Source organism: Desmodus rotundus, chromosome 6, assembly GCF_022682495.2.
Source record: "Desmodus rotundus isolate HL8 chromosome 6, HLdesRot8A.1, whole genome shotgun sequence".
In the NCBI taxonomy this organism is placed as follows: Eukaryota; Metazoa; Chordata; class Mammalia; order Chiroptera; family Phyllostomidae; genus Desmodus; species Desmodus rotundus.
In genome coordinates, this window is record NC_071392.1 from 52,799,312 (window position 1) to 52,813,785 (window position 14,474).

The 14,474-nt window shown below is 38.6% G+C and overlaps 1 pseudogene; it reads right to left on the reverse strand.

Annotated features, from left to right (window-relative positions):
- Positions 1-1,401: 1,401 nt before the first annotated feature.
- Positions 1,402-12,992, reverse strand: LOC112302245 (ferritin light chain pseudogene; annotated as a pseudogene).
- Between the last annotated feature and the right edge of the window lie 1,482 nt (positions 12,993-14,474).

Here is a 14,474-nt window from a genome sequence, read left to right on the forward strand (position 1 = left end):
TTTATATACATGTTAAACGATTTCCTTTAGATGAATTCTTAATAATATCATCTTTAAAACTTTTGACTCCATTCTGTACGAAGCTACATAAACAACATAAAATATGTTTTTACCTTCATAATTCTAATAAAAAGGTAACTTTTGTTAAAAATTTTACATTAAAATGATTTAAAATAAGTAAAGAATAGTAATTTATTGTTTTCCTTTACTGTAGTGGTATGATACTTTAACTTTGTTAATTTACATAGAACTTAATTTCATCTCAAGCTCCTTTTGTGTTAATGGTAGAAATCAAGTAGAATTCAATTGCTAGTTTTTACATACATGTTTTCTTTGTGAGGTGCTCTATGCATTTGCCACACAAAGGTACCATGCAATGCACATTTTTCTATGCCTTTGATATCATATTTTTCTTGGTGTTTGCTTTTTAATTTTACTTTTCAATCACAGTTTACATTCAATACTATTTTACTAGTTTCAGGTGTACAGCACACTAATTAGAAAATCGTACACTTTTCAAAATTTTTCCCCTAATATTTCAAGTACCCACCAAGCACCATATATAGTTATTACAATATTACTGTCCATATTACCTATGCTGTACTCTACATCATCATGACAATTTTGTGACTACAAATTTGTAGTTCTTAATCTGTTCAGCTTTACCACCCTGTCCCCTAAACCTTCTACCCTCAGGCAACTATCAGTCTATTCTCTGTGTCTGTGAGTCTGTTTCTATTTTGTTTGTTCATTTCTATTGCTCTTTTTATATCAGTGAAGGCATTTATATCAGTGAAGTCATATGGTATTTGTTTTTCCCTGTCTGATTTTTTTCACTTAGCACAATACCCTATAGTTACTGAATGATAAGAATTCATTCTTATTTAAGGCCAGGTAATATTTCATGGTATGTATGTATCACCAACTTTCCTTCCTTCCTTCCTTCCTTCCTTCCTTTCTTTCTTTCCTTTCCTTTCCTTTCCTTTCCTTTCCTTTCCTTTCCTTTCCTTTCCTTTCCTTTCCTTTCCTTTTCTTTCTTCCTTCCTTCCTTCCTTCCTTCCTTCCTTCCTTCCTTCCTTCCTTCCTTCCTTCCTTCCTTCCTTCCTTTCTTTCCTTCCTTCCTTCCTTCCTTCCTTCCTTCCTTCCTTCCTTCCTTCCTTCCTTCCTTCCTTTCTCTCTCTCTCTCTCTCTCTCTCTCTCTCTCTCTCTCTCTCTCTCTCTCTCTCTCTCTCTCTCTTTCCTTTCTTCCTTTTTCTTTCTTTCTTTTCTTTATTGTTTCCATTTGGTCCAATGCATGGGAGAGGGTTCCAGGGTGGGGTTTCATGGTGAGGCTCAGGCAAAAGTCAGACACCAGGGAGATGCAGCAGAGCCCATCAAGGGCCTCTGGGCTCCAAAGGCTTCCTAGTTGTACTTGAGGGTGAGCCTTTTGAAGAGGTACTCATCCACCCCAGGCTGGGGGCCACCCAGCCTGCGGATGTTAGTCAGGTGGTCACCTATCTTCTTGAGGAGTTTCACCTCTTCATCCAGGAAATGGGTCTCCAGGAAGTCACAGCGATGAGGGTCTGTGCAGGTAGAAGCCAGGGCATGCAGATTCAAAAGGGCCTGGTTCAGGTTCTTCTCCAAGGCCAAGGCTGCTTCCATGGTGTCCTGAGTTTTACCCCACTCATCTTGGGAAGGCTTCACCATGTCCTAGAGAAGAATGCGACCACACACTAGTTTTTTAGCTTTATGAGACATTCAGAGCCCTCACAGTTGTCCTCGGCCAACTCTTGGAAGAAGCAGCCCATACTCTGCAGAGCCACATTGTCCCAGTCAAAATAGAAGCCCAGAGAGAGGTAGGTGTAGGAGGCCCACAGACATAGGTTGGCCAGGCGGCTGACAGCAGCCTCCACCTTGGTGGAATAATTTTGGCAAATTTGGAAGCTTGTGGTTGTTCGGCAATGAAGAATTAAGGTTGAAAAAACGGTGCCAGCTGGTCTTGGAGGCTGAGGAAGGATGAGGTGGTTTTGAAGATGGTGACTAGAAAAGAAGATGGAGGGTAGTTGGAAAGAAGGGGCATCCCTAGGTCTGTTCTGTCCAAACCCTGTTGAAGCAAGAGATAGATCCCAGAACGGCCGAGGACACTGTCCAATTTCTTTTTTTAAGTATATTTTATTGATTATGCTATTACGGTTGTCCCATTTTTTTATCCCCTTTACTCCCCTCCACACCTTCTCCCACCAGCATACCCCCTCTTAGTTCATGTCCATGGGTTGTACATATAAGTTCTTCAGCTTCCCCATTTCCTATACTATTCTTAACTTCCCTGTGCCTACTATTTATGCTTCTTATTCCCTGTACATTTTCCCCCATTCTCCTCCATACCCCTCCCCACTGACAACCTTCCATGTGATGTCCACTTCTGTGATTATGTTCCTCTTCTAGTTATTTACTTAGTTTTTGGTTTTTGTTCTTGTTTTTAGGTTCAGTTGTTGATAGTTGTAAGTTCATTGTCATTTTACTGTTCATTGTTTTATCTTTTTTTTTCTTAGATAAGTCCTTTTAACATTTCATATAATAAGGGCTTGGTGATGATGAACTCCTTTAACTTGACCTTATCTGGGAAGCACTTTATCTGCCCTTTCATTCTAAATGATAGCTTTGCTGGATAGAGTAATCGTGGTTGTAGGTCCTTGCTTTTCCTGACTTTAAATACTTCTTCCCAGCCCCTTCTTGCCTGCAATGTTTCTTTTGAGAAATCAGCTGATAGTCTTCTAGGAAATCCTTTGTAGGTAACTATCTCCTTTTCTCTTGCTGCTTTTAGGATTCCTTCCTTATCTTTAATCTCGGGCAATGTAATTATAATGTGCCTTGGTGTATGCTTCCTTGGATTCAACTTGATTGGGACTCTCTGGGCTTCCTGGACTTCCTAGAAGTCTATTTCCTTTGCCAGATTGGGGAAGTTTTCCTTCATTATTTGTTCAAATAAGTTTTCAATTTCTTGGTCTTCCTCTTCTCCTTCTGGCACCCCTATGATTTGGATGTAGGAACATTTAAAGTTGTCCTGGGCATTCCTAAGCCTTCCTCTTTTTTTTTTTTTTTTGAATTCTTGTTTCTTCATTCTGTTGTGGTTGAATGTTCATTTCTTCCTTCTGCTCCGAACTATTGATTTGAGTCCTGGTTTCCTTCCCATCGCTGTTGGTTCCCTGTGTGTTTTTCTTAATTTCACTTTGCATAGCCTTTACTTCTTCCTCTATTTTGTGACTGTACTCAGCCATTTCTGTGAGCATGCTGATTATCAGTGTTTTGAACTCTGCATCTGATAGATTGGCTGTCTCTTCATCACTTACTTCTACTTTTGGAGCTTTGATCTGTTCTTTCATTTGGACTATATTTTTATGTGTTGGCACACCTGTTATGTTGCAAGGGGCAGAGCCTTAGGTATTCATCAGGACAGGGCAACCCATATTGCTGGGTTTTGACACTGTATGTGGGGGACGGGTCCGAGAGGGTACAATGCCACTTGCTCAATTGTTGCCCCACTTTCAATCACTTCTTCCACTACCCACAAGCAAATTTGGCCCTTCTGGTGCTGATTCCCTGGTGGGTGAGCTTGTGTACATTCTAGGACCCAGTGGGTCTCTCCAATGAAATCTCCTGTGAAGCTGGGATTTTCTCCTGATGCCACAACCCCCACAGTTTTTTATAGTTAGAGGGTTTGAGGCTTTCTTTTTCTGCACTGGAACCCTGGGATGCGAGGTCTGTCTTGCTCCCCAGTTGTTCCTCCCCTTATATCTGCACACAAATGTGGGACCACCTGCTCTGTCAGCCACTGCCTCAGCCTGTCCTCCAGCTGCCACCTTGCCACAAGTCTTCTCCAGCCTGGCTGCCCATCTTTGCCCATTTCTGTCACTCCCACCAGTCTGGATGAATGTTTCTTCTTTAACTCCTTGGTTGTCAGAATTCCATACAGTTTGATTTTCTGGCAGTTTTGGTTGTTTTTTGTTTTTAAATTTGTTGTCCCTCTTTTGGTTGTATAAGGAGGAACAGTGTATCTACCTATACCTCCATCTTGGCCAGAAGTCTCTCCCACCTCTTCTTTATTCATTCAACTATTCATGGAAACCTGGATTGCTTCCATATATTGGCCATTGTAAATAATGCTGCAATGGACATATGGGTGCATCTGTCTTTTCAAATTAATGTTTTGGATTTCTTAGGATAAATACCCAGAAGTGGAATTGCTGAGTTATATGGTAGTTATGTTTTTTTTTTGAGGAATCTTTATATTGTTTTCCATAGCGGTGGGACTGATTTCCAATCCCACAGTACACGACAGTTCCCTTTTCTCCACATCCTCACCAATGCTTGTTTGTTGATTTATTGATGATATCCATTCTAACAGGTATGAGGTGATTTCTCTCTCTGGTTTTAATTTGCATCTCTCTGATGGCTAGTGATGTTGAGCATATGTCTATTGCTACCTGTATGTCCTCCTTGAAGAAATGTCTACTCAGGTTCTCAGCCCATTTTTAAATCAGATTGTTTGTCTTTGTGGTGTTAAATAGTATGAGTTCCTTACACATTTTTGATATTAAACCTTTATAAGATGTATCATTAGGAAATACCTTTTTCAGTTCAATAAATTATCTTTTTGGTTTGTTTATGGTTACGTTCATTGTGCAAAACTACTTACTCTGATGAAGTCCCATGTATTTTTTTCTTTTGCTTTCCTTGCCCAAGGGGGCATATTCTATCTATCTATCTATCTATCTATCTATCTATCTATCTATCATCTATCTATTGATAGCTATATATCTCTATATCTATCTATCTACATCTATATATGTATGGATAGGCAGATCTGCTCTATGTATATCTAAGAGCAACATCAAAGAGTTTACTCCCTGTGTTTCCTTCTAGGAATTTTGTTGTTTTGAATCTTACATTGAAGTCTTTAATCCATTTTGAGTTTATTCTTGTGTATGGTGTGAAAAAGTGATCCAGTTTCATTTTTTGGCATGTGTCTGTCCAGTTTTCCCAGCGCCATTTATGGAAGAGACTTTCTTTACTCCATTGTACATTTTTGCTTCCATCAACACAGATTATTGACTATATAGGCGTGGGTTATTTCTGGGCTGTAAATTCTGACCTGTATGTCTGTTTTTAGGCCAGTACCAAGTTGTTTTTGAATACTATACCCTTGAAGTATACTTTGATATCAGGCATGATACCTCCAATGTTGTTCTTCTTTTTTAAGATTACTTTGACTATGCATGGTCTTTTGTGATTCCACATAAATTTTAGATTATTTATTTAATCTACTTCTGTGAAAAATGCCATTGGTGGCTGGAGAACCAAGATGGAGGCATAGGTAGACACACTGCACCTCCTTGCACAACCAAAAGAAGGACAACAACAATTTAAAAACAAAAAAAAACAACCAGAACTGACAGAAAATTGAACCACATGGAAGTCCTTCAACCAAGGAGATAAAGAAGAAACATTCATCCAGACCAGTAGGAGGGGTGGAGATGGGCAGCTGGGGCACACCGGACTCGGAGCAACACCGCCGGATCCAGAGACGTGGCGGATTGTGGGATGAACCGGGGCAGGCCAGGCTGCAGCTAGCAGACCCCACGGCCCCACATTTGCGCATAGATAGACCAGGAGGAACGGCGGGGGAGCGAAACAGATTGTGCAACCCAGGGCTCCAGCACGGGGAAATAAAGCCTCAAACCTCTGATTGAAAACACACGTGGGGGTTGAGGCGGCAACAGGAGAAACTCCCAGCCTCACAGGAGAGGTCATTGGAGAGACCCACAGGGGCCTAGAGTGTGCACAAGACCCCTCAGTCAGGAATCAGCGCTAGAGGGACCCACTTTGATTGTGGGTAGCGGAGGGGGTGACTGAAACCCGGCAGAGTGGAGCAAGCGCCATCGCTCCCTCTTGGCTGCCCCCAACCCCCATGTACAGCATCACAGCTCAGCAACCAGCATTACCCTGCCCCAGTGAACACCTAAGGTTCTGCCCCTTTACACAACAGGTGCACAGAGACCAAAAAAAAAAAAAAAGGCCCAAATGAAAGAACAGATCAAAGCTCCAGAAATAAGCAGCCAACAGATAGCCAACCTATCAGATGCACAGTTCAAAACAATGGTAATTACGATGCTCACAGAATTGGTTGAATTTGGTCGCAAATTAGATGAAAAAATGAAGGCTATGCTAAGAGAAACAAAGGAAAATGTACAGGGAACCAATAGTGATGCGAAGGAAACTGGGACTCAAATCAACAGTGTGGACCAGAAGGAAGAAAGAAACATCCAACCAGAAAAGAATGAAGCAACAAGAATTCAGAAAAATGAGGAGAGGCTTAGGAACCTCCAGGACATCTTGAAATGTTCCAACATCCGAATTATAGGGGTGCCAGAAGGAGAAGAGGAAAAACAAGAAATTGAAAACTTATTTGAACAAACAATGAAGGAGAACTTCCCTAATCTGGCAAAGGAAATAGACTTCCAGGAAGTCCAGGAAGCTCAGAGAGTCCCAAAGAAGTTGGACCCAAGGAGGAACACACCAAGGCACATCATCATTACGTTCCCCAAGATTACACAGAAGGAGAGAATCTTAGAAGCAGCAAGAGAAATGAACACAGTTACCTACAAAGGAGTTTCCATAAGACTGTCAGCTGATTTCTCCAAAGAGACCTTACAGGCAAGAAGGGGCTGGAGAGAAGTATTCCAAGTCATGAAAGGCAAGGACCTACATCCAAGATTACTGTATCCAGCAAAGCTATCATTTAGAATGGAAGGGCAGATAAAGTGCTTCCCAGATAAGATCAAGTTAAAGGAGTTCATCATCACCAAGCCCTTGTTATATGAAATGTGAAAGGGAGTTACCTAAGAAAAAGAAGATCAAAAATGTGAACAGTAAAAATGACAGCAAACTCACAGTTATTAATAACCACACCTAAAACCAAAACAAAAGCAAACTAAGCAAACAACTAGAACAGGAACAGAACCACAGAAATGGAGATCACGTGAAGGGTTATCAATAGAGGAGTGGGACGGGGAGAGAGGAAGAAAGGTACAGAGAATAAGTAGCATAAATGGTAGGTAGAAAATAGACAGGGGGAGGGTAAGAATAGTATAGGAAATGTAGAAGCCATAGAACTTATATGTATGACCCATGGACATGAACTATGGGGGGGAATGGGGGAGGGAAGGGGTGGGCAGGATGGAGTAGAGTGAACGGGGGAAAATGGGACAACTGTAATAGCATAATCAATAAATATATTTAAGAATGCCATTGGTATTTTTATAGAGATTTTATTGAATCTGTAGATTTCTTTGAGTAGTATGAACATTTTAATAATGTTAATACTTCCTGTTCATGAGCATAGTATATACTTTCATTTATTTGTATCTTCTTCAATTTTTATTTTTAATGTCCTATACTTTTCCTAATACAGGTCTTTTAGCTCCTTGGCTAAACCTATTTCTAGGGGTTTTTTTTTTTTGCAGTTGTAAATAGGATTATTTTCTTAATTTCTCTTTGTTATAGTTCATTATAGATGTATAAAAATGCAACTAGTTTCTAAATAAAAATTTTGTATACACCCACTGTACTTATCAATTGTAATAATTTTTTGATGGAATCTTTAGGGTTCTCTCTGGGTAGTATCCTGTTACCTTCACATAAGGGCAGTGTTCCTTCTTTCTTTCCAATTTGGATGCTTTTTATTTCTTCTTCTGGTTTGATTGCTTTGGTTAGGACTTCCAATACTATGTTGAATAAAGTGGCAAAGGTGGACATCCTTGTCTTTTCCTGACCTTAAAGAAAATGCTTTTAGCTTTTCAATATTGAATATAATATTCACTGTTGGATTGTCATATGATATTTACAGTGTTGAGGAATATTCACTCTATTATCACTTTGTTGAGAGTTTTTATCACAAATGGTTGCTGGATTATGTAAAATGCTTTTCTGCCTCTATTAATATAATTCTATAATTTTTATCCTTTATTATGTTTATGTGGTATATCACATTAATTGACTTGAGGATTTCTAACCAAACTTGCATCCCAGGAATAAATTCCACTTGATCATCATGTAGGATCTTTATAATGTATTGCTGATTTTGGTTTGTCAATATTTTGTTGAGATATTTGCATCTATGTTCATCAGGGATATCAGCCCATAATTTTCTCTTTTTTAATGTCTTTGTTTGGTTTTGGAATCAGAGTAATGTCGGCCTGTTAAAATGAGCTGAAGAGCCTTCCCTCCACATCAACTTTTTGGAATTGGTTAAGAAAGATAGATGTTAATTCTTCCTCAAATATTTGATGAAATTCACCTATGAAGCCAACTGGTTCAGGACTTTTGTTTTGGGGGGAGATTTTAAAAAAATTATTAATTTGATTTTGTTAGTAGATAACAGTTTGTTCAGATTTTCGGTTTCTTCTTGATTCAGTCTTGGAAGATTGTATGTTTCTAGAAATTTATCCATTTCTAACAGATTGTTAGTTTGTTGCCATATAATTCTATACAGTATTTTTCTATAATATTTTTTATTTCTGTGATGTCCATTGTCATTTCTCTTTTTTGTCATTTTGTCTCCATTGTCATTCCTAATTTTGGTTTCTTTTTCTTGATGAGTCTGATTTTAGGTTTATCTATTTTGTTTATCTTTTCAAAGAACCAGCTCTTGTTTTTATTGATCTTTCATTTTGTTTTGTATTTTTAGACTCTATGTTGTTTACTTCTGCTCTGATCTTCATAAGTTCTGTCCTCTACTCAATTGTGGCTTTGTTAATCCTTCTTTTTCTACTTCCTTTACACACAGGTATAGATTATTTATTTGAAATTTCTCTTATTTCTTGTGACAGGCCTGCAATGCTACAAATTTCCCTCTTACAAATGCTTTGGTGGTTCTATAGATATTTTTTAAAAGATTTTTTAAATTTATTTTTTGGAGAAGGGAAGGGAGAGAGAAAGAGGGGAGAGAAACATCAATGTGTGGTTGCCTCTCATGCATCCCGTACTGGGGACCTGGCCTGCAACCCAGGCATATGCCCTGATTGGGAATCAAACTGGCGACCCTTTGATTCGCAGGCCGGCACTCAACCACTGAGCCACATCAGCCAGGGCTTTTCCATAGATTTTTAGGTCATTGTGTTTTCATTATCATTTGACTCATGTTTTTCTTTTTTTATTTTTTTCTAGATATCACTGTTAACCTATAAATTGGTGAGTAGTATGTTATTTAACCTCAAACTGTTTGTGTATTTTTTCAGTTTTCTTCTTGTAATTAATTTCTACTTTCATAACTTAATGGTAAGAGAAGATGTTTGATATGATTTCAGTCTTCTTACATTTGTAGAGAATTGTTTTGTTGCCTAACATGTGGTCCATCCTGGGAAATGTTTCAGGTACACTGGAAAAGAATTAATATTCTACTGCTTTGGGGTAAAATGTTTTAATATATTAATTAAATCGATCTAGTCTCCTCTGTCATGTAATGTGAGTGAACTTTGTTGATTTTATGTCTGCATGCTCTATTCATTGATGTGAATGGGGTGTTAGAGCCTCCTACTACTGTTATAGATTCTCCCTTTAGGTCTGTCTATATCTTCTGTGTATGTTTTTGTGTTCCTGCATTGGGTGCATAAATGTTTGTAAAGGTTATATCCTCCAGTTGGATTGTTCCCCTTATCATTATAAAATGCCCTTATTTGTCTTTTGTTATGGCCTTTGTTTTAAAGTATATTTTTCTGATATAATTAGTGCTACCACAGCTTATGTTTTTTATTTCCATTTGCATGAAAAATCTCTTGGTATTCCCTTACTTTCAGTCTGTGTCTGTCATTCAATCTAAAGTGGGTCTCTTGTTGGTATTATAAGTATGAGTCTTGTTTTCTTATCTATTCAATCACCTTATTCTTTTCATTAAATCATTTAATTTATTTCTGTTTAATTATTGAAGGTATATAGTTATTGCCATTTCAGTATTCACAATCCTCATCTTTTTTTTCTTTTCTTCTTAAATAAATCCCTTTAACATTTCTTCTGATATTAGATTAGTAATGATGAACTTCTTTAGCTTTTTTTTTTGCCTGAGAGTCTTTATCACTCTTCAATTTTATTTGTTTATATTTTTAACTATATTTTATTGATTATGCTATTTAGTTGTCCTGATTTTCCCCCCTTTGCCCACTCCACCCAGCATCCCCCACTGCCTCAGGCAATCCCCCCACAATTGTTTATATCCATGGGTCATGCCTATAAATTCTTTGGCTACTCCCTTTCCTATACTGTATTTTACACCCCCGTAGCTATTCTGTAACTACCTAGTTGTACTTCTTAATCCCTTCACCTTTCACCCATTCTCCCACAGGCTCCTTTCCATCTTTTTATGTTTAACCTTTGCCATTTTAATTATGATGTGTTTTGGGGTGGGCTTATTTGCATCCATCTTGTTTGTGACTCTGTGCTTCCTAAACTTGCATGTCTATTTCCTTCATCAAATTAGGAAAGTTTTCTTTCATTATTTTTTCAAATAGAGTTCCAATTTCTAGCTCTTTCTCTTCTCCTTCTGGTACCCCTATGATGCAAATGTTGGATTACTTAAAGTTGTCCCAGAGGCTGCTTACACTATCCTCACTTTCTTGGATTCACTTTTCTTCTTCTTGTTCTGGTTCATGTTTTTTGCTCTCTTTCTTAATTATGTTTTATTGATTATAATATTACAGTCATCCTGATTATTTTCCCTTTGTCCTTCCTCCACCCAGCAATCCCCCCACCATTGTTCATGTCCATGGGTCATTTGTATACATTTTTTGGCTACTCCACTTCCTATACTGTACTTCACATGCCCATGGCTATTTGGTAAATACCTATTTGTACTTCTTAATCCCCTTACCTATTCACCCATTTCCCCACACCCCACTCCCATCTGGCAACCAACAAAAGGCTCTCTGTATCCATGATTCTGTCTCTGTTCTTGTTTGCTTAGTTTGTTTTTTAGATTCAATTTTTTGATTGATTTGTATTTTTGCCATTTTATTGTTCATAGTTTGATCATCTTTTTCTTAAATAAGTACCTTTAACATTTCATATAATAATGGTTTGGTGATGATGAACTCCTTTAATTTTTCCTTGTCTGGGAAGCTCTATATCTGCCCTTAAATTCTAAATGATATCTTTGCTGGGTAGAACAATATTGGCTGTCAGTCCCTGCTTTTCATGACTTTGAATATTTCTTGCTGATCCCTTCTTGTTTGCAAAGTTTCTTCTGAGAAATCAGCTGACAATCTTATGGGAATTCTCCTGTAGGTAACTAACTTCTTTTCTCTTGCTTCTTTTAAGATTCTCTTTATCTTTAACCTTTAGCATTTTAACTATGATGTGTCTTGGAGTGGGCCTCTTTGCATCCATCTTGTTTGGGACTTTCTGTGCTTCCTGGACTTGCATGTCTATTTCCTTCACCAAATTAGGGAAGTTTTCTTTCACTATTTTTTCAAATAGGTTTCCAATTCCTTGGTCTTTCTCTTCCTGGCACCTGTATGCTGTGAATGTTGGACCACTTGAGGTTGTCCCATAGGCTACTTATGCTATCCTCATTTTTTTGGATTCTTTTTTCTTGGTTGTTTTTTGCTTCCTTACATTCCATATCATTGATTTGAATCTTAGCTTCATCCAGTCTACTGTTGTCTCCCTGTAAGTTGTTCTTTATTTCAATTAGTGTATCCTTTGTTTCTGACTGGATCTTTTTTATGCTGCTGAGGTCATCACTAAGTTCCTTGAGCAAGCTTATAACCAGTGTTTTAAATGCTGCATCTGATAGATTGCTTATCTCCATTTTGTTAAGCTCTTTCTCTGGAGTTTTGATCTGTTCTTTCATTTGGGCCATGTTTCTTTGTCTCCTTGTTTTGGCAGCCTCCCTGTGTTTATTTCTATGTATTAGATAGAGCTGCTTTGACTACTTGTCTTGGTAGTGTGGCCTCATGTAGTAGGTGTCCCATAGGTCCAATGGCACAGCCTCCCCTATCACCCAAGCTGTGCCCTTCTTGTGGGCTGAGTACACCCTCCTCTTGTAGTTGAGCTTTGGTTGCTGTTGGCAGGTCAGTGGGAGGGATTTACCCAGGCCAGTCAACTGCAAGGATTGTCTGTGACCACTTAACATCAACCCCCACACTCCGTGGAGGATCAACTGTGCAGAGACAGGCTGGTGATACTCCAATGTGGTCTGCAGCAGTCCACTGGGTGTGGTGTCCCTGGGGTTTCCCAGGTGGTACAGGTCAAGTTCAGCCCCCAATTGTGTTTTGCTCAGAGCCACCCTGTCTGAGGTTATAAAGCAATCTGAGGTGGCTGCTACTTGTGCTGGTTCTGGAGATTCCCAAGGAAAGCCAAGCTGTGAATCTGGGCTTGGCTTGGGGCCCACTGAGGCCAGCTGTTGGTTGTTTCATAAGATTTAGGAAGTTGTGCAGCATGAGCCAAGACCAGCCATTCATATCGAATAGAAGCTTGGGTGGGCCTGTAAGTTGGGTGGGTCAGAGTCTCTCGGGATCTCCAAGAGTGTTAAACAGTGTTAGCTAGGTTGTTGGAGTCTCAGAAATGGCACCAGCTTGCTGGCTCAAGGGGGGAGGGGGGGCGGTTAGAAAATGTGCAATGGCCTGTGCTTGCCTTGATGCCAGGCAATTCAGCCTCTCCCAGTATGCCACCAGTGACTTTCAAGCTGCTACCCCTGTGCTGGAGTTCAGAGGGAGTGAGTCTGAGTAGGTGAGTCTGTGTGTGGTTTCTTTAACAGGAACTGCTTTGGGCTCCAGGAATTTCTTCCACCAATTCAATCCTTACTGGGTTTTGCAGCCAGAAGTTGTGGGGACTTACCTTCCTGGCACTGGGACCCTGGGCTGCAGGGCATGGCGTGGTATGGTGCAGAACTCCTCAATCCCAAGATATCCCTTCGGAATTTTTTCCACCAGTCGTGGATGAAGTCGACCAGCCTGTGCCATGCCTGTACCCCTCCTACCAGTCTGGATGGATGTGGTTTCTCTAATTTTGTAGTTATCAGACTTCCATTCAAGTCAATTTCAGATGGTTGTGAGTGATGGTTGATCTACACTTTAGCTGTAGTTTTGATGTGGTTGTGTGAAGAGGTGAGCCATGTCTGACTATGCTGCCATCTTGACTGGAAGCCTCTCTGCTTATTTTTTAATTGGATTTTTTTTTAGTGTTTTATGAGTTCTTTATAAATTTTGTATATTAACCCCTTATCAGATGTATCATTGATAATAATGTTCTCCCATTCAGTGGGTTGTCTTTTCATTTTGTTGATGGTTTCATTTTCTGTACAATAACTTTTTAGTTCTATGTAATCCCATTTCTTTATTTTTTTTCTTTTGTTTCCCTTGCGGTATGAGATATAAGCAAAAAATATTGCTAAGAGAAATGTCTGAGATTTTATTGCCTATGTTTTCTTCCAGGAGTTTTGTGGTTTCAGGTCTTACATTTATGTCTCTAATCCATTTTGATTTTATTCTTGTATATGGTATAAGAAAATGATCCAGCTTCATTCTTTTGTATGCATCTGTCTAGTTTTCCCAACACCATTTACTGAAGAGAGTGTCCTTACCCAGTGTATGTTCTTGCCTCCTTCATCATAGATTAATTAACCATATAGGCATGGGTTTATTTCTGGGTTCTCTGTTTTGTTCCATTGATTTATGTTTATTTTTTATACCTATCATGCTGTTTTGATTATTATAGCCATGTAGTGTATTTTGATATCAGCGTAATGCCTCTAAATTTGTTCTTCTTTCTCAAGGTTATTATGGCTATTTGTGATCTTTTGTGGTTCCATATTAATTTTATAATTATTTGCTCTAAGTCTGTTAAAATGTCACTATATTTTGATAGAGGTTGCATTGAATCTATAGATTGCTTTGGTAATATGGATATTTCAATGACATTAATTCTTTCTATCCATGAGCTCAGTATATTCTTTCATTTATTTGCATCTTCTTAAATTTCTTTCTTCAATGTGTTATAATGTTCTAAGTATAGGTCTTTTACCTGTGTGGCTAAATTTGTTCCTAGGTATTTTATTCTTTTTGATGCAATTATAAATGAGATTGTTTTCTTCTCTTGCTGATAGTTCATTATTGGTGTGTAAATATATTTTATTAACATTATATATGTTAACTTTGTTTTTATATTAACATTATATATGTTAATTTTGTATCTTACTATTTTACTGAATTTATTTTTCAGTGTAATAATTTTTTGTTGGAATCTTTTTTTAAAGATTTTATTTATTTACTTTTAGAGAGGGGGGAGGGAGGGATATAGCAAGGGAGAGGAACATCAATGTGTGAAAGATACAATGATCGGTTGCCTCTCACATGCTTCCAACTGGGGTCCTGGCCCACAACTCAGACATGTGCCCTGACTTGGAATTGAACCAGCACTGAATCCACTGAGTCACACCTGCCAGG